General features: G+C 50.3%; 2 non-coding genes across 2 annotated transcripts; one reads left to right on the top strand and one right to left on the bottom strand.

The window, feature by feature from the left end:
* Positions 1–9784: 9784 nt before the first annotated feature.
* TRNAS-GCU lies at positions 9785–9866 on the top strand. Its single transcript has one exon. It is a non-coding gene; the product is annotated as a tRNA-Ser (tRNA).
* Positions 9867–11735: 1869 nt separating this feature from the next.
* On the bottom strand, positions 11736–11809 carry TRNAT-AGU. Its single transcript has one exon. It is a non-coding gene; the product is annotated as a tRNA-Thr (tRNA).
* Positions 11810–22420: the final 10611 nt, after the last annotated feature.

Below are 22420 nucleotides of genomic sequence, written 5' to 3'. Positions count from 1 at the left end.
CTTCGCCCGGACTGCCTGGCCAGTGGTTCACAGCGTTGCATTTCACTGTGCCTCGGGAAGACTTACCTTCATCACACCATCCGTAGCTGTGCTGTGGGACACTTACCTTGCAGAATCTTGACATCTCCAGTGCCGTGCCTGTCCTGAGAGCGTGAGTGTGCAAGTGCAAGTGTGACTCCCCCACACCTCCTGCTTATTTTGAGCTTAGCTGTCAGTATTATAAATGTGCTACTTTCTGCCAAACTCTGGTGGGTCATTAGTCCTCCCTACGCTTACTAGCTGGCCCAATTTTGGGTAACACCTGCGATAAACTCAACCCCTGCAGGATAGAGGGTGGTGAAATGAGCTTAGAAAAATCCTTGGCATCAGCAGGGGAAAGCTAGAGGATCTGGGCCAGTCATCTTTTGAAGCCTTGTGGCTTGGTCTCCTCTGCCCTTGGAGATTGGCCTATGGCGGCCGGCTCTTCTGCGTGACTTGCCAAAGGAGGGAGTGAGGCGGGAATGGGGCAAAAGAGGAAAGTCGAGCTGAGGAAGGCAGGGCAGAAGCTAAGCGCCTCAGTGCGACTAAGTGGGGTTAGTAGAGCACCACCTTAGGCTTGCCCAATGAGGCTAGACCAGCATTGAGGAGCTTTTCTCTCTGTTAAAATGTACTGGATTATCATCACTAAAAAAAAACACCTCCAACTTCACTTGGGTTTGAACCATCAGCCTTTCAATTAGCCACCAAAGTTCTTAATCACAGGGTGTGTCTACACTACGGGATTATTCTGATTTTACAGAAACTGGTTGTGGCCTCTCTCCCCCATAATTCAGCAGTTGGAAACACACCTGGAGGACAAAGACTGAACTGAACTGATTAGGAAACGAGAAGAGAATAATAACAATAATACTTCCAAACCAAAGTCCCCAAACAGACTAGTATTGGTTTGTCAGCAGAAAATTTTCAGATTGGGGAATTTTGTTTTCTCAGTCAAACCTTGCCAAGGGAAGCAGGGAGAAAATGTTTGAGTTGCCTCCTTCAGAACAGCTTGGCCTAGACACTAGCTCTGGTTCACTGCTCTGGCCTTGCTCAGGATAGGAGCACTTTAATTATGTGGGAAAGTCCCATAGTATTTAGGGGAGAAGATGAGGATGTTCCCTTTTGAGATAAAAACTAAGAAATACAGGACTAGAGAATTTTTTTTTTTTTAGAAATCTGGGATTTAGACATTTAATTTAAAACAAGGGAGGGGGTCTGTGTTTGCCCCAAAAGTAGCTATTGTGTCATACAGGAGGCCTGTGATATGCAGGGGGTCAGATTAGATGCTCTAATGGTCTCTTCTGGCCATAAAGTTGACTAATTTCTGAAAAACTGAGTGTAGCATTGAGAGCAGCATCTGATGTTTTCCTGTCTAGCCGGCTTGCTGCCTAGAACGAACGCTCCTTGAGTGGGGTGATCCACAGGGAGTAGCTCAAACCTCCACAGTGCCTGGGCAGGGGCAGGACATTGGCACAGCAAGGGAGGGGTGTGGCAGTGACATCACAAAGGCTTTTTGCAGGACCTCAGACTATTGGTCAAAGGTGGTGGGGAGGTGGTGACCTCACAGAGAGATGCTGACATCAGCCAGGCAGGACAGGGGCAAAGGGCCAGGGAAACCTCAGAGACCCCTGTGGCTTTGCTTCAGCAAGTCTCCTTCTTCAGGTCTCTCTTTGAGAACTGAGAAAGTATTCGGGTTCAGGTACGTGTGTGCCAGGAGGAACCTCTTTCGAGTTTTCTCCTTCCCTTTTAGTGATTTTACTAGAAAACAGCCGTCCCTGTTTAGAAGGTAAGAGCCTCCTCGAGAATTGAAACCTGTTCAGTCTGATCCATCAGGTGACAGTTGAATTCTAGGCATGGAAAACACGAGCTTAAGGAGGCAGAATTTTATTCCGAACCTGGGATTTTGTCCCTTAGAATCACTGGGGACATTAGGGTTTGTCCTTTTTGTTTCACCTTTTCCTCCCTCCCTCCCTCCCTCCTTTCTCTTTGTCTCTTGCTTCTTTTGTCCATCCTCCTGTTCCCCTCCCAACACCAGGAGGTAGGTGTGTGTGTGTGTGTGTGTGTGTGTGTGTGTGTGTGTGTGTGTGTGTGTTGCGGGGGAGTGCTCTGCAGCTCCCACTGTGGGAGGTCCACCCAAAAATGTGGGGCTGAAATAGTGCTCGGGCAGTGATCCCCATCAGTGACCTGGGCCATCCTTTGGGCTCTCTGGTGAGAATCCTCAGCCTCCCGTCCTCAGTCTCTACCCTGATTGGCTGAGCAGGGGGTTATTGACAGGGAGGACACTCAGGTCCTTGTTCTTCTCTCTTAAGACTAAGTAAATAAGTCATAACCACTCATATGTTTGACAAATTTTGCTGCTTCCCTGCATTAATTGTCTCTGAGCAGTTCATGATTCTCTCTAACATTGCAGTTCTCCTCAAATACTTGCTGAATAATTACTGTGCACTGTTGTTGGTCTGGAGCTCATCTGAGAGCACTTTATTCAGGTCATTCAGTCTCTGAAATTCAAGATCTGATGGTTAGTTTGAAAATCAGGGCTCTTGGGTTCTATTCCCAACTCTGCCACTGACTGGCCGTGTGACCTAAGACAAGTCAATTCTCCTTTCTCAGCCTTAGCTTCTCCCTTTTTCAAGTAGGGATAATAATGATCCGCTCCTACCTACCTCATGGTGGGTGGAGGATGAGATCCATTGGAGAGTGTCACTAGGATTAGTGCATAATATGAGGTGTCCTATCACGTTTACTCAGAGCAGATTATGACATAATAGAATAGCTGAAATAGTCTATTTTATTTGTATTTTTTATTTTGCAATTGTGAAGAGCAGCAACTACTTAGCTCAGACTGAAGCATCTTATCTAATGTTTGTGATCTAAGTGTCTCCCCTTTGTGTGCGAAGAGACAATTTAACACACTGTGACAAACAGGAGATGCTTTTGTTTTGCAACAAAATATTTTTGTAAAGAACTTTCATCCCACTTGTTTTGATTTTGAGAAACAAACTGGTTTAGTCTGAAGGGGATTTTCTGACAGAAATGGTTTCAATGAAATTTCCCCACTATCTCGATTCCTGGGCTCTGTCCCTGCCTCGGGGTGGTGGTGGGGTGTTTGTCTGTTAGAACAGGAGTCAGGACCGGTGGCTTCTCTTTCTGGCTCTGCCACCACCTTTCTGGGTAGGTCACTTCCCTTCTCTGTACCTCAGACTCCTCCCCATCTGTCCAATGGGAACAGGGACAGTTCTCGAACGCTGTGCAGTCTTGAGCCTGAGTGAGATAAGGGGCGTTAAAGCCCTCTGTGAAGGAGAAAGGGGAGTTTCACAGAGTTTAGCACCAAGGAATTCTAAAGTTTGCTAAAATGTCTAGTCTGTGGAAACAAGAAATGGTCGGGGCCAAACTTTTTAACCACTGCCTTTTTAAAAGCCCATTCAGGGATGTGAGTCCCTGTCTTTTAGGTACCTGGGGTTCTTTGCCAGCAGGAGAGAAGAGGTTCCTGCCTCCATTTTTGTGGCCTTAACAAACCAGGTGTTGTGCCCCAGTTCTCGTCTGAGATCCCTGGAAAAAAATCATCTTCCCATCCATGAACAAGACAGGACCTATCTATAAAAGGGGAACAAAGAGACCCCTGGGACTTACAGACTAGCTAGCCTCACTTCCATAGCTGGAGAGATCCTGGAATACATTCTTAAACAATCAGTTTGTCAGCAGCACCTCAGGATACTTTGGTTCTTAGGACTAGTGAGCATGGATTTGTCAGGAACAAATCATTCCAAACCAATCCTCTGGCCTTCTTCGGCAGGGTTCCGGGCCTAGTGGAGGTGGGTAAACAGTAGATGGGATCTAGCTCGGTGTTACTAAGGCTTTTGACACAGTCCCGTAGGACATTCTCACAAGCAAATGAGGGAAATGCCGTCTAGATGCAATCAGTGTCATGTGGGGGCAGAGCTGGTTGAAAGCCCAGACTCCAAGAGCCCTTCTCCATGTCTGGCTGTCCAACGGAGAGGGGGCACCTAGTGGGTTCGGTAGGGATCAGTCCGAGGTCCAGTACTAGTCAATATTTTCATTACTAATTTGGAAAATGGAGTGGAGAGCATGCTGCTAAAATTGGCAACTGACACCAAGCACTTTGGAGCACAGGATTGGAATTCAAAACGCCCTTAACAAATTGGAGACTTGGTCTTCTTGAGCCAAACTCTGTGGCTGGGCCCCTCTCTCTAGACTGGGCTGAAGTGAAACCCCAGAGCCAAACCCTCCTCCTCCTGGGCCGTGCGCTCTGCCCTTGAATGGTCAGATGCTGCTTAGCACTGTCAGAGCAGCTTTGGCTGGGGGATTCTCCCAGCACTTTCCAATAGCGGGAAAGTATGAAATCCCCAGCAATGGAACTCAGGAGTCCTGACTCCCAATCCCCTGGCCCGGTCACTCCAGCGGAGCTCACTCCCTCTCAAAGGCAGGGGGAGCGGCCGTGAGGGCTGCTTGTAATTGCCGGCTGTGGGAGGGAGTGTGCAGCAGTGGTTAGCGAAGGGGCCTGGAGAGAAGGACTGCTGGGTCCCATCCATCCTTCTGACACTTGGTGTGACCCTGAGCCAGTAGCTTCCCCTCCCCAGGCCTGTTTCTCATCAGTGGGGTTGGGGTCACAGTCCCGACAGCCCAGGGGGGTTGGGAGGCTCCAGGAAGGTGTGTAAAGTGCTGGGATGTCAGGATCCTGGAGGCCCCTAGGGGCGTGTAAAACCTGGCAGCACCACATGATGTAGCAGGCGATAGCTAACCCAGGTGGGGCACATGACCCCACACGCCCTCTGCAAGTGTTGCCTCTGAAATTAGGAAAACTGGTGAGTTGAAGGCACAGCTACACACCCAGGAGAAAGCCCAGCACGACACGCCCAGTGTGAAGGGGGTGCTTAAGCCTGGCATCAAACCAGAAACCTTCAGATCTTCACTCTAATGCACTCCCAGCTGAGCTACTTTGGAAATGACTGGGCCAACCAGGAAGGCTTAATACACGAGCCACAGCACATGCTGGGAAGATTTAAATCTGGATGTCACAACGCAGGAGACAAGCAGTGGACTTGACCCAGAGGGGCAGGCTGGGTTCCCTATATCCCAGTCGCTCAAGCCAGCACCTGCCCCCTCAAGCTGTCACTGGTGCCCCCAGGTCTGGGAGACAAGAGCAGCGGTTCTCACTGGAACAACTCCACCCACAGCTCGCAGGCTCCTCCCAAGCCTAAACCGGAAAACCATCTTGCCAGAAAGCCGCCCACGAGGACTCACCACTGCTTCTTTTCCTTCCACCCAGAACCCCACTTCTTCTCCTGGGCTGCAAGTAGCCACCCCTGGGAAGCCAAGACGCAGGCACAGGATTCTACCTCCCAGCAGCCAACCGCACCTCCCCAGGCTTTGCAGAACAAATGGTGGCTACTACTAACCCCACTTAGCCGCACGTAGGCCAACCTCCCAGGGCAGAGGAGGCCAAGCCACAAGCATTCAAAAGGCGACTGGCCTAATTCCTCAAGCTTCCCCAGGCTGATGCCAAAGTACTTTGTCCACTGATGTCACCACCCTCCATCGTGCGGGGGTTGGGGTTATCCCAGGGACAGGCCAGTGGCAGAAGGAGGAGCGCCTTGCTGGACAGCATGGGGAGCTGGGAAAAGGAAGCCACTATGTTTCTGCCTGGTTTTGGGCTGAGGCCCTTTTGCATGTCAGGTTACCGTGAGAACCACTACACTACAGAAACTCCATCACCGTGCGCTGCCCTGCCCCGCCCCTCAAATTCCATGCACTTTGGTGGTGCTCTCCCTGGCACATACCGAGGGGTGAACCTGGAGAACATGGCAACAGCTCTTCAGTGGGTCAGCTGGAAGAGCAGAGGACTGGAGCCGGGGCTCAGGAAGTCGTCCTTACGTCACCCTTGTGACTCCAGCTTGAAGGGGAGCTTCTTTTCCTTCCCTTTGCTGAGAAAGAGCAAGAGAAGAAAGAAAGCTCAGGTGGGCCAAATAGGTGCAGAAGCCAATGCTGCCTTTTCCTGCAGAGAAGCCCAAAATGAGGGACTTGCACTGGGTAAAGGCACTGCTGTGTTTCCAGGAAACAGCCCACCACTGCAGGAAGAGTCTGCTGAAGCCTGGGATTGAACCAGTAAACTTTAGATCTTCAGTCTAATGCTCTCCCAGCTGAGCTACTTCAGCACCTGCAGGGGGCTTTTTTGGGCTGCTGCTTCTCACCTTGAAGCTTATTCTCAATAAACATCTCACCAGTCAACAATGGCCAATGCAAGACAGACATCACTTGCTATTTTAGCACTTGGAAATGTCATCAACTAGCCTTTGGATCTCTCCACTGCTTTAGTTCAGGAGAGGAAAGGCGAGAAAAGTGACCTTTGAACTAAAGGCCTGGGATTAACAGCCTAACGCTGTCTCCTACTGTAACACTATTTAATAGCGGCCCACCCAGTGCTGGTGACAGTTCCATTGCTAGGTGTTAGCACATTTTAGTTACTGTCAAAATTTAAAAGTTTCTATACGCTTAAAGGAAATGATTTTTTTTATTTGCTTATATATGGCATGAATAAATACAGGTTTACACATCCTAGCATGAAAATGTATTTTATATGACAGAGAAAATCATGCATCAAATTGTGCATCAAAATCATGTGATGAGCTACAAATGCAACAAAAATAAGGTATTCAATGGTTTAACATATGGAGCAGGGGTGGGGCTGGGGTGCACCGAAGACACGTCTTGCCTTTGACGCCACTTAGTCTAGGGGAGGCCCTGTCAGGGAAAGCAGGAGTTAGTCTCACATGCCTATTTCCAGGCTGTTATCTGTGGGCACCTGCTCTGGGGGAGGGATCGCGGCAGCCCGGACTCAGGGCTGGAACAGGCCCCGGATTGAGGGGGTGGCTGCAGGGTTTGCAGCACTCTGATGTCTCAGACAATGTGTCTCCCCAAAGCCTCGGATCTGCATCCCCAGAAGGCTCCTGCGCTGCCTCCGCTCCTCTCACAGTCTATAGCAAGGAACAGCAGCAAGGGTCAGGGATGAGCCATAGGCACTAGGTGGGGGGCAGAGGCTTCAGGACTAAACCCAGCACCCAGAGCAGAGGGGGATAGGAGGCTTTTTCTCTCTCCTTAGCCACGTGCTATAGCGCCGAGAGCTCTTTGAAATGCCTCCCCGCCCACAGCCTGGGGAAGGGGAAGGAGTCTCAGGTTCTAGCGTGATTTGGATGAGGATCACTGGACCCTAGAACCATTCACTGCCCTTTCCCGGAGAAACCTGTGGTACACAGAACGGGGCTGAGATAAATGCTGACAGGAGCCAGGATTTGCTCCCCTGGAATAGCAGCAGGATTGGGCAGCTGGAAATCTCCCCAAAGGAGCTGAAGCCTTGATGGGTCAGACACAGATGTCCCAGGTACTGCATGGGAGGTTTAGGTTTGTTTCTGGACAATAGCAGTGAGAGTCTTATTGTCTCAACATTTCAGTAGAAAAATTCAGACCCAAACTCTCTGTGGCGGGGAGGTCGATAGCGGTTTCTTTGGGTTTGGTTTAGTTTGTTTTCTCTTTCTCATTGTAAAAGCCCTGGATCATTTTGATGGGAACAATGTTTGCACAAGGCCAAGGAAAAATAAGAAAAGTTAAACATCTGCATTGGAGTGAGGGGGTCTCTGTGGGCCAGGGCAGGGGTGGAGATTTTCATGGGGAGGGGTTAAGGGATGAATGAGACACTTTTGCGGGAACACAGGGGGATGTTTTGCAGTTTAATTTTTCCAAAGGGAAACCTCCCCACTCTCCCTGTGCTGCTGCCCAGCTCAGACCCCACTGACACCCCTGTGACGAAGTGGGAATTTTCAGAATGTTTTGCATATTGTGCATGCCTCAGTTTCCCCTAGTTGTTGCATGATTATCTAGATCAGAGGTCCAAAACGCAGGGTGCATCCCACCAGGTGGAATGAAGTAACACTCAGGGGAATGGACCTGGGGCCCAGGCCAGCCCCCAGAGTGTGTGGGGAGGGAGCACCCTCCAGCTCCGCTCCTGGCTGTAGCCCCAGCTGCTGGCCCTGGCTGCTGGCCTGGCTCCCAGGGCTCCACTCCCAGCCCTACACCTGTGGCTCTGCTGCCGGTCTCTGCCCCCACCCCCAGCTCTGGCCCCTGCCTCAGCCCCCTTACCCCTGTCTGCGTCCCTTCCCCCACAGCTGTGGCCCCATTCCCAGGTGTGGCTCATGGGGGCACGGACAAGGGTAAGGGGGGCCCTGACCCTCAAAAAGTTTTGGGACCACTGATCTCGGTGCTGGGACAAGGGTGTTTACTCTGCGGAGACCCCCAAAAGGCAGGTGTGGCTGCTGTCCAGCTGCCTGGGCCCAGACAATGGCCACAAATTCTGTCTCCTAGCAACTGCTGGCTGGGGCACACCTGCTGCAAGACACCAGCTGGCTGGGATGAGCTGGAGAACAAAGAACGAGGTGGAGGCCAGGTGAGCAGGTTACCGGGGAAACAGAACAAAGGACAGAAGAGGGGAAAGGGCCTGGCTGAGTTGGGCTGTTGGAAGCAAGGAGTCTGCTGGGTTGGGGACTCGACGGGAGAGCCCAGGCTCTGAGTTCGGGGTCCCCCCAAGATGGACATTGCTGAATCTTCCTGCTTCCTGTGCAAACACAGAACTTTCCCAGTCTGGATTCCAGACCCCTAATGAACCTTCTGTTGTACAGCACTGGCGGAGTCACTGGTGATTGTGGAAGTTGGGGGTGCAGGACTCCTTTGCGGGCGGGGGGGGGTGAGGCTTTCCCCGGTGTCCTGCTAAGGTGACTCACTACAGGAAGCTCCTGGCATGGAACAGGGGGGCTGAAAGGTCCAAGGTCAGTCCCAGGAGGTGCTGAAGGCGAGGAGGTTTCCCCCAGTGACAGCGTCCCCTGGGCGGTGTCACACTGATGAGGGCTCTGCCTGGGTTTGGTTCAGAGCTGTCCCAGAGCACGGAGCCTGGGTCAGGCCCCAGCATGTGACCTGCAGGCTCCACTCTGGCAAAGCTCCCTGTCCCTGGGCTTTGGCACCACTAGCCCCTGCTTAGTGACTAGGGGTCAGTTTAGGGGAGTGATTCCCAAAATGTGGGGCATGCCTCCTAGGGGGGCTCAGAGGAATGTTCATGGGGGCACCTCAGGGTTGAGCCAGCCCCCATGGAGGGCAGGGAGGGAGCCCCACTCAGCCCCACTCTGTCCCAGCTCTTCACCCACCCTACCCTGAGCCTGAGCCTGAGCCCCTGGCCCAGCTGTGACCCCCTTCCCTGTGTCTGCACCCCTCTCCCCAGCAAGCCACAGCCCCACTCCCAGCCCTGGTTCTCGACCGCAGCTTCTGGGGGGCCTTAGCCATGGCTAAGAGGGCACAGTGTGAAAAGTTTGTGAAAAGTCGGTCCTCAATTGCTTCTATGCAGTCCAATAAAAGCTATTCGTCACCAACCCACCCCCCATCAGGACGGACTAGGTATGTTCTGCTGCCCTTCACTCATGCAGGAAGGATAATAACATTTCATTCCACTCAATCCTAAAGTGATTTGTAACCCACCACCAGCCAAAACTGGTCATTTTGGGAAAGTGGCCCCATCATGCTGCATAGCTAGGCAGAGTAGGTGTCTATGCAAACACGGTCTGTTCCTGAAGTCTTTCCCCCAGCTCCTCACTAGATGTGAGCGGGGAGCTCATTCAGCCCCTGCGTCCACTTAGTGTTTCAAAACTCCTTATTGTCCCTATCTCTGCTGGCCTTAGATTTCTCCTCCTGTTCATCTTTCAGCAGTTCTGATGAGGTGGCCGAGTGGTTAAGGTGATGGACTGCTAATCCATTGTGCTCTGCACGCATGGGTTCGAATCCCATCCTCATCGGACACATTTAGTCTTCATCCCTCCTTTATAGACAACCATCTCCCCCATTGGTACAATAACAGACCCAACAATGTTGCTTCTTGCAAACAAAAACCTTCTCAGGAACTCAGAACTCCCTTGCTTTAAATTAAATGTCTAAATCCCAGATTTCTTAAAAAAAAAGAATTCTCTAGTCCTGTATTTCTTAGTTTTTATCTCAAAAGGGAACATCCTCATCATCTCCCCCAAACACCCTGGGACCTGCTGAAATAATTAAAATACCCCCATCCTGAGCAAGGCCAGAACAGTGAACCAGAGCTAGTGTCTAGGCCAAGCTGTTCTGAAGGAGGCAACTCAAACATTTTCTCCCTGCTTCCCTTGGCAAGGTATGACTGAGAAAACAAAATTCCCCAAACTGAAAATTTTCTGCTGAAACACCAATACTAGTCTGGTTGGGGACTTTGATATGAATGTATTATTATTATTATTATTATTCTCTTCTGATTTATCTCAGTTCAGTGTTTGTCCTCCGGATGTGTTTACAGATATTGAGTTGTGGGGGAGAGAGGCCAATTCATAATGTCTCTACCCCCCTTTCATAGTGTCTTCCAACTTGCTAGGAAGCTCCTTTGCTGTGATGTGAGTCAAGCAGTGTCCATTGTCGCTGTGCTATCTCAGAGAAGTCTGCATTGTACACGGTTCCTGGGATGGTCCTTGGGAGTGTGAATCCCTTCAATGGGCCAGCAGCAAGTCCGGCTCCTCCCTTGTCGCACCTGAAAGTCTGGTGGGGGGCATTTCCCCACCTCATAACATATCTCAGTAACACACACCAAGCAAAACTTCATAACTTCCCAACCAATGTGAGCACACACAATCCAACATGATATTAATGTACAACAGATCAAGATTTTTGAAATGATACCTCACAAGACAGACTTTGTACAAACCGTGTCATCATTATATGAGAGTGGTGAATATGGGGCTTCCAAGGCGCTGCTTTGAGTAGAGTGTGCCACACCTGGGCTTCCATTGCAATGGAGACGTACCCTTAGAGTCCATCTCTCCTGGGATAAATATGGCAGCAAGGCTGGCCTGGGTCATCTGACTTGGGCTCATGTCTGCAGGCCCTGGAGATCACTGAAGCCTGGGTGATCTCCAGGGCCTGCAGACATCAAACAATGAGGAATTCTGCACACAGAGAGGACCCTGCTAGTGGAAAATGCCTTTGGAAAAGCCCCTTCTGTCACCAGCTGTGGTCGTACAGTGCTCAGTGCTCTGCGTTGTGGCCTCAAGAGCCATGGATGCAAGTTGAGTTACGATGACCTTTTCCTTGTCTCCATGTTTCTTAGGTGCCTCCTTCCGACACTTTCAGAAAAAATGACTGGTTTCTTTTGGAAGCATCTGCACTGCAAGGCAAAGGCATCTTCTCTGCTTCCTCAAAAGATTGACCAAAAGGTGGGAAGAGCAGACACATTTGGCAAGGCACCACTGGGTGCTGCATCCCTAACCTCCACTTTACCTGGCAGGTGCCTGGCCCAGCTTAGCCACAGTGCTGCTCTCTGGGACTTTTCTCCCAGCTGCTCCATTTCTCATCACTGACAATCAAAAGGAAGGTGACATGACCTCTGTGTGTGGACATCCCCAGCAAATCACAAGGACGTGTGGCACAGGCTCTTGTGTTGCAGCAATTGCAGTCGAAGCAACCGCCATGCCAATGCCAGTCACAGCAGCCTTTTCATCAACTCCAGGCTTGTGATTTGATTCTTTCCAATGCTTCTCTCCAAAGAAGCCTTTTCCTTAGCAAGCAATTACTTGGATACCAAGGGAGGTCTCTTCTGTTTCCTAGAAAGACAGGAAAATGTGAGCAGAGGAGACAAAAGCCATGCAACAAGGCACCACTGGGAGTTGAACCCAGGATCTCCTGTTTACTAGACAGGTGCTTTAGCCAGCTAAGCCATGGTGCCTGCCTTGCAAAAGGGTTTACAACTGTTCCATTTGATGGTTCAGGATAACACCTGCAAATTCCAAAGTACAGACGTTCCCCATTTCCCTCAAGACTTGCAGACCTTGAGGTGTCTGGCTCTCCGTGCACAGCAAGCCACAGCTGAGTTGACAGAGGGCTTCTAACATGTGCTTCTCCCACCAGCCACTATGATCATATAGTGGTTAGTGATCTGTGTTTCAGTCGCAGCAACCTCAGCTCAGTTCTGAGTCATGGTAACCTTTCCTTCAGCTCTAGATTTCTCATTTGCTGCTTTCCAAGTGTGGTGGGGTGGCTGCCCCAAACAAGCAGAAGAAAGATTAAGGCAGCCTTGCAGAGGCTGTGCAGAACCCAGCCTATCAGGAAAGGGCTTATTGGGAGAGCCAATCAGGAGAAGGCTTGCTGGAGCAGCCCATATATAAAGGGCTGCTCAGCACAGCAAGAGTCAGTCACTCCTTGGAAATTGAGGAAGGAGGATTGGCTGCCCTGAAGGAAGGGCACCATGATCAGAGTAGTGCTGGGTGGGTAAGGGGAGCATGAGTGACCTCCTGGCCGACTACTGCCAGACTGAGGCCCTGATACAAAGGCGGAGGAAGGTGCTAGGTCTGTGGGGAAGTGGTCCAGAGAAACAGATGGCGGGGGTTGGAGGTGCACCCCTTTTGCCTCAGTCGCTGCTGACACAGGTGGCTACACCCTGGACTGCAGCTGGCCACTGAGGCAAGTGTCTGGGCAGAGGACAGCTGCCCCCTGGAAGGAGGGAGACAACTGAGTGGGGCACAGCCAGAGGGCTGTGTCCATAAGAGGATTTTGAAGTCCTGAGAGCGACATGGGTCCTAATGATAGAACAGATGGCAGCCAGACGCCACTAGATGAAGGCGCACCAGGGGACCAGAGCTAATTGCCAGGACGGCCAACAGAAGGCACTGCAGTGAGGCATGCCCCATGGCACCAAGACTTAGCCGCAAGGAAGGCTTTCTCTGTCTTGAACTACTACTTAGAAGGATTCTGCTGACAGGTCTTTTCTTTTTATGAAAAGAGATACAAAAAAGGAGCCAACAGAGACATTAGGTTCAGCAAGGAAGAACTGGCAGGCCAAGCCAGGATTTCCTGGTTACTAGGAAGGCTCTTCAGCCAGCTCTTCCCAAAGACCACTATCCAGAGGCCTTTTAACAGCCACTGCAGATGTTCATCGACAAAGAGATGCCAAAATAGAGTTCTCCACTGCCTGCAGCCATCAAGTGACCAGGAGTTCTGTGCACAGAGAGGCCCCTGCTGGTGGAAAAAGGCTTTGGTAGAGACTCTTCTGACACCAGCCGTGGTCATATAGCATTTAGCACTCTGTGTTGTGGCTTCAGCATCCACAGATGCAAGTTCAGTTAGGGGATGTTTTCTTGTCTCCACATTTGTCTAATGGCTCCTTTCAACACTTGTCACCAAAAGACCTGTTTCTTTTGCAAGCAATGTACAGCTAGGCAGAGGCAGTCTTCTTCATTTCCTCAAAAGATCACCAAGCTGCGGGAGAGGAGACGCATTCAGCCAGGCACCACTGGGTGCTGCATGCTGAATCTCCTCTTTATTCAGCAGATGTCTGTGAAGGACATAATCTACACAGTGTAGAGGTCAAGAATAGGAGTTTATTACACACAGCACTGGCGGAGTGTCACCTTGCGTATTAGGCTCAGAGACACTGTCAGTCAATTGATTACAATAGAATATATAGATTTTCCATGGGCAGGGTAAAGTGACGGGGTAGGCAGTTCAACACCCCAGGATAGGTTCTGCACCAAGACAAGATAGCACAGTAGCCAATGGCTAACAGGTTACATAATGTCTCCACCCATGGTCTCAAGTTAGCAAGTTAACATTTAATGAATAATTTGATAAAATGTGAGTAGTATAAAATATCTATGTTGAATTCTGATTTGAGGTCCATAGGAAAGGAGCAACTCTTTTGATTGTCCAACAGGTACATTCCTAGGGGTTAAAGCAAAGAACCAGTGAAAGCATATGGCAATAAAGATTGTTTTCTGTGTGTCTAAAGGCAAGGCATTGGTCTCTTGGGAGGGAAGTGGAAAGATGCCACATCTTATACTGACATGTGCCTACTTCTCAAACTCAAGATTGGATCTGTGGGAAGAACGTCTCTCTACAGAAGAGATTAACAGAAAAGGAAAAGGGATTCTTTGCTCAATTTGCAACTCTGAATAAGACACAATTATTTACTTAGCTCCAACACCTGGCAATTTGCTGACCAGGCCTATCTTAGCAAGCAAGGCTTTCTATTTACCCTAGCTTTCTCTTAGCTGATCACTATTTGCTAGGCCTCTGGTCCCTTGACCATACTCTGGACTTTGGCTCTGGAAAAGAGCTGGCACAATCCATAGATCAGGTTGTTATATAAACTGCACATGGATTTGAACCCTTCACATCCAGTAATGGCAAAGTCCTTGGTTCCGGCTTGTAGCAGTGATGGAATAAACTGCAGGTTGAAATCAAGTCTCTGGAGTCCATCCACACCTGGGATGGGTCATTCAGTCCTTTGTACAGAGCTTCAGTTTGTAGCAAAGTCCCTTCAGAGGTATGAAGCAGGATTGAAGACAAGATGGAGATGAGGCATCAGCCTTTTATAGTCTCTTGCCATGTGGTTTTTGCTTTCTTTGTCCCAAGGACACTCTATCCAGCACATGGCATAGAAAAACTTTAAAGTTCTGTCCATAGGGCAGATCCCTGCATACCTTGCTGAGTCACAAGGCATATCTGACTTCTCTCAGTGGGCCAGTTGTATAGCTGATGGTCCTTAATGAGCCATCAAGCAGGCTAGGCAGAATTGACACCAATTTGTCTGGCTGGAGTATTCCCCGGAAGCAGAGCACAAGTTTGAAATACAGGCAGCATAGAGCCAATATTCATAACGTCAACTACAAAAATGATACACATCCAGAGATAGCATAATTCTAATCAGCCAATCATAACCTCTCCATAGACCCATTACACGACAACCTTTCTATAATATTGGCTGCAAATATAGAACAGTGGTGGCAACGGTGATCTATACAGTTACAGATTATGTCAATAACGTCACAGGAGATGACACGGCATCAGTGAGACTGATACTGGAATACTGCCTCCAGTTTTGGTGTCCTCATTTGAAAAAGATGTTGTGAAATTGGAGTTGGGTCAGCAAAGAGCCACCAAATGTTGTGAGGGCTGGAGAAAAATGCCTTCTAGGGAGCTATTGAACAAGCTCAACCTGTTTAGCTTATCAAAAGAAGATTGAAAGGTGACTTCATTGAAGTGTTGAAGGGCCTTACTGGAGAGAAAAGATTGGCTATTAAAGGGCTCTTTAATGTAGCAGAGAAAAGCATAACAAGCCCCAATGGCTGGACGGTGAAAAGAGACAAATTCATATTACAACTAAGGCACAAATATTCAACAGCAAAGATGATTCACCACAGGAACAAGCTACCAAGGAAAGTGGTGGATTCACAATCTTCTGATGTCATTTAATGAAGACTAGATGCCTTTCTGGAATGTGTTTACCCAAAAAGTAGCTATTGTGTCATACAGGAGGCCTGTGATATGCAGGGGGTCAGATTAGATGCTCTAATGGTCTCTTCTGGCCATAAAGTCGACAAATTTCTGAAAAACTGAGTGTAGTATTGGGAGCAGCGGCTGATGTTTTACTGTCTAGCCGGCTTGCTTCCTAGAACGAATGCTCCTTGAGTGGGGTGATCCACAGGGAGTAGCTCAACCTCCAAAGTGCCTGGGCAGGGGCAGGACATTAGCACAGCAAGGGAGGGGTGTGGCAGTGACATCACAAAGGCTTTTTGCAGGACCTCAGACTATTGGTCAAAGGTGGTGGGGAGGTGGTGACCTCACAGAGAGATGCTGACATCAGCATGGCAGGACAGGGGCGAGGGGCCAGGGAAACCTCACAGACCCCTGTGGCTTTGCTTCAGCAAGTCTCCTTCTCCAGGTCTCTCTTTGAAGACTGAGAGAGTATTGGGGTTCACGTAAGTGAGCGCCAGGAGGAACCTTTTTCGAGTTTTCTCCTTCCCTTTTACTGATTTTACTAGAGACAAGCCGTCCCTGTTTAGAAGGTAAGAGCCTCCTTGAGGTTTGAAACCTGTTCAGTCTGATCCATCTGGTGACAGTTGAATTCTAGGCATGGAAAACACGAGCTTGAGGCGGCAGAATTTTATTCTGCACCTGGGATTTTGTCCCTTAGAATCACTGGGGACATTTGAGTTTGTCCTTTTTGTTTCACTTTTTCCTCCATCCCTCCCTCCTTTCTCTTCTTCTCTTGCTTCTTTTGTCCATCCTCCTGTTCCCCTCCCAACACCAGGAGAGAGGTGTGTGTGTGTGTGTGTGTGTTGCAGGGGAGTGCTCGGCAGCTCCCACTCTGGGAGGTCCACCCAAAAATGTGGGGCTGAAATAGTGCTCGGGCAGTGATTCTCACCGGTGACCTGGGCCATCCTTTGGGCTCTCTGGTGAGAACCCTCAGCTTCTCGTCCTCAGTCTCTACCCTGATTGGCTGAGCAAGGGGTTATTGACAGGGAGGAGACTCAGGTCCTTGTTGTTCTTTTTGAAGACCAAGGAAATAAGTCAGAACCAGTTCTATGTTTGATGAATTTTGCTGCTTCTCTGAATTAATGGTCTCTGAGCAGTTCATGATTCTCTCTAACATTGCAGTTCTCAAATACTTGCTGAATAATTACTGTGCACTGTTGTTGGTCTGGAGCTCATCTGAGAGCACTTTACTCAGGTCATTCAATGTAGGAAATTCAAGATCCGATGGTTCGTTTGAAAATCAGGGCTCTTGGGTCCTATTCCCAACTCTGCCACTGCCTGCCTGTGTGACCTAAAACAAGTGAATTCTCCTTTCTCAGCCTTAGCTTCTCCCTCTTTCAAATAGGGATAATAATGATCCGCTCCTACCTACCTCAACACACTCACTCTTCCCCAACATACACGTTATCTCTCCCCCCCACACACACACAGTCTCCACACTGCAGTTGAAAGGCAACTGGCAATCTAGTAGGATGCCCATTGAGCAATGGGGTAGGGAAACCGGCTGGCGTTAGACTTGTTGGGGCCTGAGGCTGAAGTCAAAAGTCTGAGCCCCACCACCCAGGGCTGAATCCCTCAAGCTCTGGTTTTGCCCTTCCCCCACTTGGGCGGAGCTCAGGCTTTGGCTCCCCCCTGCCCTGTGTGGGAGGGGCTTGGTCCCTCTTTCCAGGGCCATGCAGTAAGTTTTTTTGGCAGAAGGTGGTTGCAGTGAAAAGAAGTTTGAGAAAACCTGGCATAGAGCATCTCCATTACTAAGCTGCAGCAGCAATGTTGCGGGGGAGTTTGAAATGTTGACGTGTCTTTAGCCTCTGAACACGTCTAGACTTGGCTCCCTGTGGTACCCTGGGTGATCAGACACTGAAAGTACAGCCATGGATACACCACACAGCCTAGCTGGCAAGAATCAAACTGCCACAGAAAGACACCTCTGGTTTCCTAGCCCAGCTCCCTAAGCCCTCAGCCACAATCACTTAACACAGAGGCTTTTCTACACTCTGGTTCTGTTCTCACTGAAGGGTCATTTCCAATGGTTTTCTCAGACCAGCTTCCCCAGCACACTCACTGCTGTGCAGCTCTGTACGTGTGGCCATGGCTGAGCAGCAAGAATTCCTGCCCATTTCCCCAGTGGCTGGAGCATGGCTAGAGTGTGTCTGTGGTTAATGATGTTGCTGTAGATTGTTCGTTTCCTGCCTTGGCAATTCAGACAGTCCCTTTTCCCAACATATCTCCAGCACATCAGTAATTCCAATAACGGGCAGGTTTTCTCTGGGGCACTGAGATTTTTCAGGGAGTTGGTGGCTCCTTTCTTTCCTCACCCTGGAGTAAACTCAGCTTTTTATTCTGTGGTTCATGTTTTATGGAATAACAGCAGCAGCTTGAAGAAAGAGAAGAGTGAATATCTCACTGTCAGGGCTGAAGGTGGTCACGTCCTCTCTGTCTGACCATCGCCACTGCAGGAGAGAAGGTTTCAATGGATTCGAATGCCCTGGCTCAGACAAGAGATACAGGGAGGTTTTGCTGTTCATGGATCTGTGCAAAGGAAATTGTGTCTCTGTGTGAAACTGAGGAGGGAAATGAAATGCCCACCGGGTGGTGCAATGCCCTAAGCTAAGGCAGGAGGGGGAAGGACTAGAGCTGAGGAATGACTGAAGTGGACTCACGTGGGATTGAAATGACATTTGTTTCTGTCAGGTAGTGAGAAATGTGACATTAATTCAGATGCGGGGTTGAGGCTTCCTTAGCTCCTTGTAAAAACTTGAACTTGATTTCCCAGAAGGGAGAAAGGGAAAGTCTGGGGCTGCCTTTAGTCCCTGGCTGGGGTCTCCTCGCCAGTGGAAAACATCCCTTGTTTGGTGCTGCCAAGGGGATCGTGCAGAGCTGAGACGTCCCTCGGCTTGGATCAAAGGGGAGTTGGATGGAATTTATCACACAACCCTCCCTGCTCCCCAGAGCCCCACGGGGAGAATCTAGAGAAAGGGGAGTCATTCCTCCCCTGCGCTCCCAGAAGAGCTGCTAGGGCTCCTTCCTGCCAGCTACTCACCCCTGGATTCACCCTCAGCTCCTGGGATCTTTCTGCTCCAAAGGCACCAGAGTCCTGGCATGTGGAGGGCGTCACTGCACAGTCTGAAACACAAGGGAGGTTTCTGGAATTGAAGGAAGGAGCAGAAAATGGAGAGGAAAGAAACAGAGAGAAAACGCCTCTTCTCTCTCCCCTCCCTCTCCCAGCAAGAAATGTTACCAAGGACCAGCGTTAGGGGAACTGGTGCCCTGGGCAAAACTTGTACTTTGGCACTTCCCCATCACCCCTGGGCAATCCCCCTCCCCCTTTAGTGCTAGCTCCTGCACTCCCAACCCTTGTGCCTCCTTCACCCCTAACTCCTGCCCCCTCCTGTGCCCTAACCGCTACACTGTGTCCCCTTTGCCCTTAACTCCTGCACTCCCCTCCTGTGCCACCAGCCACTGCCCTGCTCCTGCACCCCCTTCACCCCTAACCCCTGCACCCCCTCCTGCACCCATGTGGGGACACTGACCTGTGTGCATGGAGCAGCTGGCACTGCTGCCTGCTCCTCCCTGGGATGCTGCTCCTCCGGGCACCCCGAGGCGCTGCAGGGGCAGGGCGAGAAGCGACATCATCCGAGCTTCCTGCATCCAGGTCACTTTCCTCAGCCGGGCTGCATCAGGGGAGGGCAGAGAGCAGCAGCTTCTGATGCTCCCCTCCCAGCACAGCCCAGGTGGGGACAGTGACCAGGACGCATGGAGCACATAGTGTTGCTCCTCGCTCCCCCCAGCCCTCTATGGGGCCACGGAGGAGCACTGGGGCAGGGAGAGCAGTGAGCATCTTTGCACTGGCACACGGTGCCCTTTGACCCCCTGGAGCCCTGGGCGGCTGCCGGGGGCCCCACCCCTAAGGCCGGCCAGGCTCCCCAGCACGAACAGCAGAGACACAGGGAGACTGGCCCCACACTGAGCAGTGGTAGCCTGGGTGGCTCATAATGGAGGCTCGGGGGGGGAGGGGTTGCTCAGCCTCCCCAAACCTTGCGTCGCCAAGGAGACAGTGGGGCCAATAACTAGGTGCCCTGGCCAAATTGGGCCCCCCTGGAAAAGTCTCCCCCATGTCAGCCCCAGGGCTGGAGGAGCTCCCACTCCCTGCTATGGCCCGGGGGCTGCAGCAGGGGCACAGAGCTTCTCTGGCCTCGGGGCCGCAGCGGGGCAGGGGTAAAGGAGTGACAGGGTGGGGCCAGTGGTGGAACAGAGGTGACAGTGGATGGGGCCGTGGGTAGAAGGTGTGGAAGGGGGCGGAGCCACAGACAGAAGTGGGGGGTTATGGTTCCAGTTCTGGGGCTCCCGCACTTGTTCTCCCTTCCCTGGGCTTTGTCATCACTAGCCCCTGCTTAGCGAGTAGGGTTCAGTGGTCCCCAAAATGTGGGGCATGACTCCTAGGGGGACACAGAGGCAAATTCATGGGGGCAGCAGCACTCAGCCCCACTCTGCCCCAGCTCTTCCCCAACCCCACCCTCAGCCTGGGCCCCTGACTCCCAGCCCAGCCTCGACCCCCTCAACCCTGTCCGCACCCCTCTCTCCCCAGCAAGCAACAGCTCCACTCCCAGCCCCGGTTCTCAACCATGGTTTTCAAGGGTGCCACAGCCATGGATACGAGGGCACAGTGTGAAATGTTTGGGGACCCCTGGTTTAGGATGATGTTCTCAATCACTTCTATGCAGTCCAATAAAAGCTATTCCTCACCCACCCACCCCTCCATCAGGACAGACTAGGTATGTTCTGCTGCCCTTCACTCATGCAGGAAGGATAATAACATTTAATGCCACTCAATCCTAAAGTGATTTGTAACCCACCACCAGCCAAAACTGGTCATTTTGGGAAAGTGGCCCCATCATGCTGCATAGCTAGGCAGAGTAGGTCTGTCTGTGCAAACACGGTCTGTTCCTGAAGTCTTTCCCCCAGCTCCTCACTAGATGTGAGGGGGGAGCTCATTCAGCCCCTGCTTCCGCTTAGTATTTAAAAACTCCTTATTAGCCCTAGCTCTGCTGACCTTAGATTTCTCCTCCTGTCTTTTTCTTGACAGCTCAGCTGAGGTGGCCAAGTGGTTAAGGTGATGGGCTACTAATTCATTGTGCTCTGCACACATGGGTTTGAATCCCCTCTTCCTGGAATGCTTTTAGTTTTCACCCCTCCTTTGTAGACAACCATCTCCCCCTTTGGTACAATGACAGATCAAACAATGTTACTTCTTGCAAACAAAAACCTTCTCAGAAACTCAGAACTCCCTTGCTTTAAATAAAATGTCTAAATCCCAGATTAAAAAAAAAATTCTCTAGTCCTGTATTTCTTAGTTTTTATCTCAAAAGGGAACATCCTCATCATCTCCCCCAAACACCCTGGGACAGCCCCAAATTATTAAAATGCCCTCAACCCGAGCAAGGCCAGAGCAGTGAACCAGAGCTAGTGTCTAGGCTGAGCTGTTCTGAAGGAGTCAACTCAAACATTTTCTCCCTGCTTCCCTTGGCAAGGTCTGACTGAGAAAACAAAATTCCCCAAACTGAAAATTTTCTGCTGAAAAACCAATACTAGTCTGGTTGGGGACTTTGGTTTGCAAGTATTATTGTTATTATTCTCTTCTGATTTCTGAATCAGTTCAGTCTTTGTCCTCCAGGTGTGTTTCCAGCTGCTGAGTTGTGGGGGAGAGAGGCCAAGTCATGATGTCTCTTCCCCTCTTTCATAGTTTCTTCCAACTTGCTAGGAAGCTCCTTTGCTACCATGTGAGTCAAGCAGTGTCCATTGTCGCTGTGCTATCTCAGAGAAGCCTGCATTGTACACGGTTCCTGGGATAGTCCTTGGGACTGTGGATCCCCTCAATGGGCCAGCAGCGAGTCTGGCTCCTCCATTGTCACACCTGAAAGGCCGGTGGGGGGCATTTCCCAACCTCATAACATATCTCAGTAACGCACACAGAGCAAAACTTCATAACTTCTCAACCAATGGGAGCACACACAATCCAACCCAATATTAATGTTCAACAGATCAAGACTTTTGAAATGATACCTCACCAGGCACACTTTGTACAAACCATGTCATCATTATATGAGAGTGGTGAATATGGGGCTTCCAGGTGCTGCTCTGAGCACAGCGTGCCACACCTGGGCTTCCATTGCAATGGAGACGTACCCTTAGAGTCCATCTCTTCTGGGATAAAGATAGCAGCAGGGCTGGCCTGGGTCATCTGACTTGGGCTCATGGACGTAAAGCTGAGGGGCTAAAAACTGTGGTGCAGATATTTGTGTTCACGCTGAAGCCTGGGTTCAGAAACCCTCCCCCCTCGTGGGGCCTCAGAGGTTGTGCTCAAGCACATATGTCTGCACTGTAATTTTATAGAGGTTGGGAGGGAGTTTAGCAAGTGGAAACGGTAAAACCACATTGAGGGGACTGGATCACTGACCTATCAGCTCTTAACACCCAAACTTTCAGTAACTCTATTATCAATGCCTGTGAGTGTAATTTATACCATAGATCCATCTAGCTCTGAATCTTGTCTTCTGACAGTAGCCAATACCAGGTGCCACAAAAGCCACTCCTCAAGGTACTACTGGGAGTTCAACCGAGGATCTCCTGCTTACAAAACAAAGGTTTTAACCAGCTAAGCTATAGTACCTGCTATTATTTAAAGTATCATGTTTGCCCACACCTGACTTTCTGCCAATCCCCACTGGGCCCTGACAAGTGTTGCTCGTGTTTGGATTCTGTAAAGCAGAGGAGCAGGTGACTTTTGCTCCCAAGGTGTGTGTGTGATTCTTTGGACAGGTCTACACTACAAAATTAGGTTGGTGTAATTACATTATCTAGGCTGGCAATGCCGTTATATAAACGTAATCCCAGTGTAGATAACAGCTCAGCAGTCAGAACTTTCTGGAGCTATGAAAGGGGAGGGGCCCAGACTCTGTAGCAGAAATGCAGGGCAGGCGAGTTCACGGCAGGCATTGTGGGATACTGGTGGAGACCAGTTATGGTG

This window comes from Mauremys reevesii, linkage group 12, assembly GCF_016161935.1.
Source record: "Mauremys reevesii isolate NIE-2019 linkage group 12, ASM1616193v1, whole genome shotgun sequence".
NCBI lineage: Eukaryota > Metazoa > Chordata > Testudines > Geoemydidae > Mauremys > Mauremys reevesii.
Note: the sequence above shows the minus strand (reverse complement) of the source record. Positions and strands in the feature narration are given on the sequence as shown.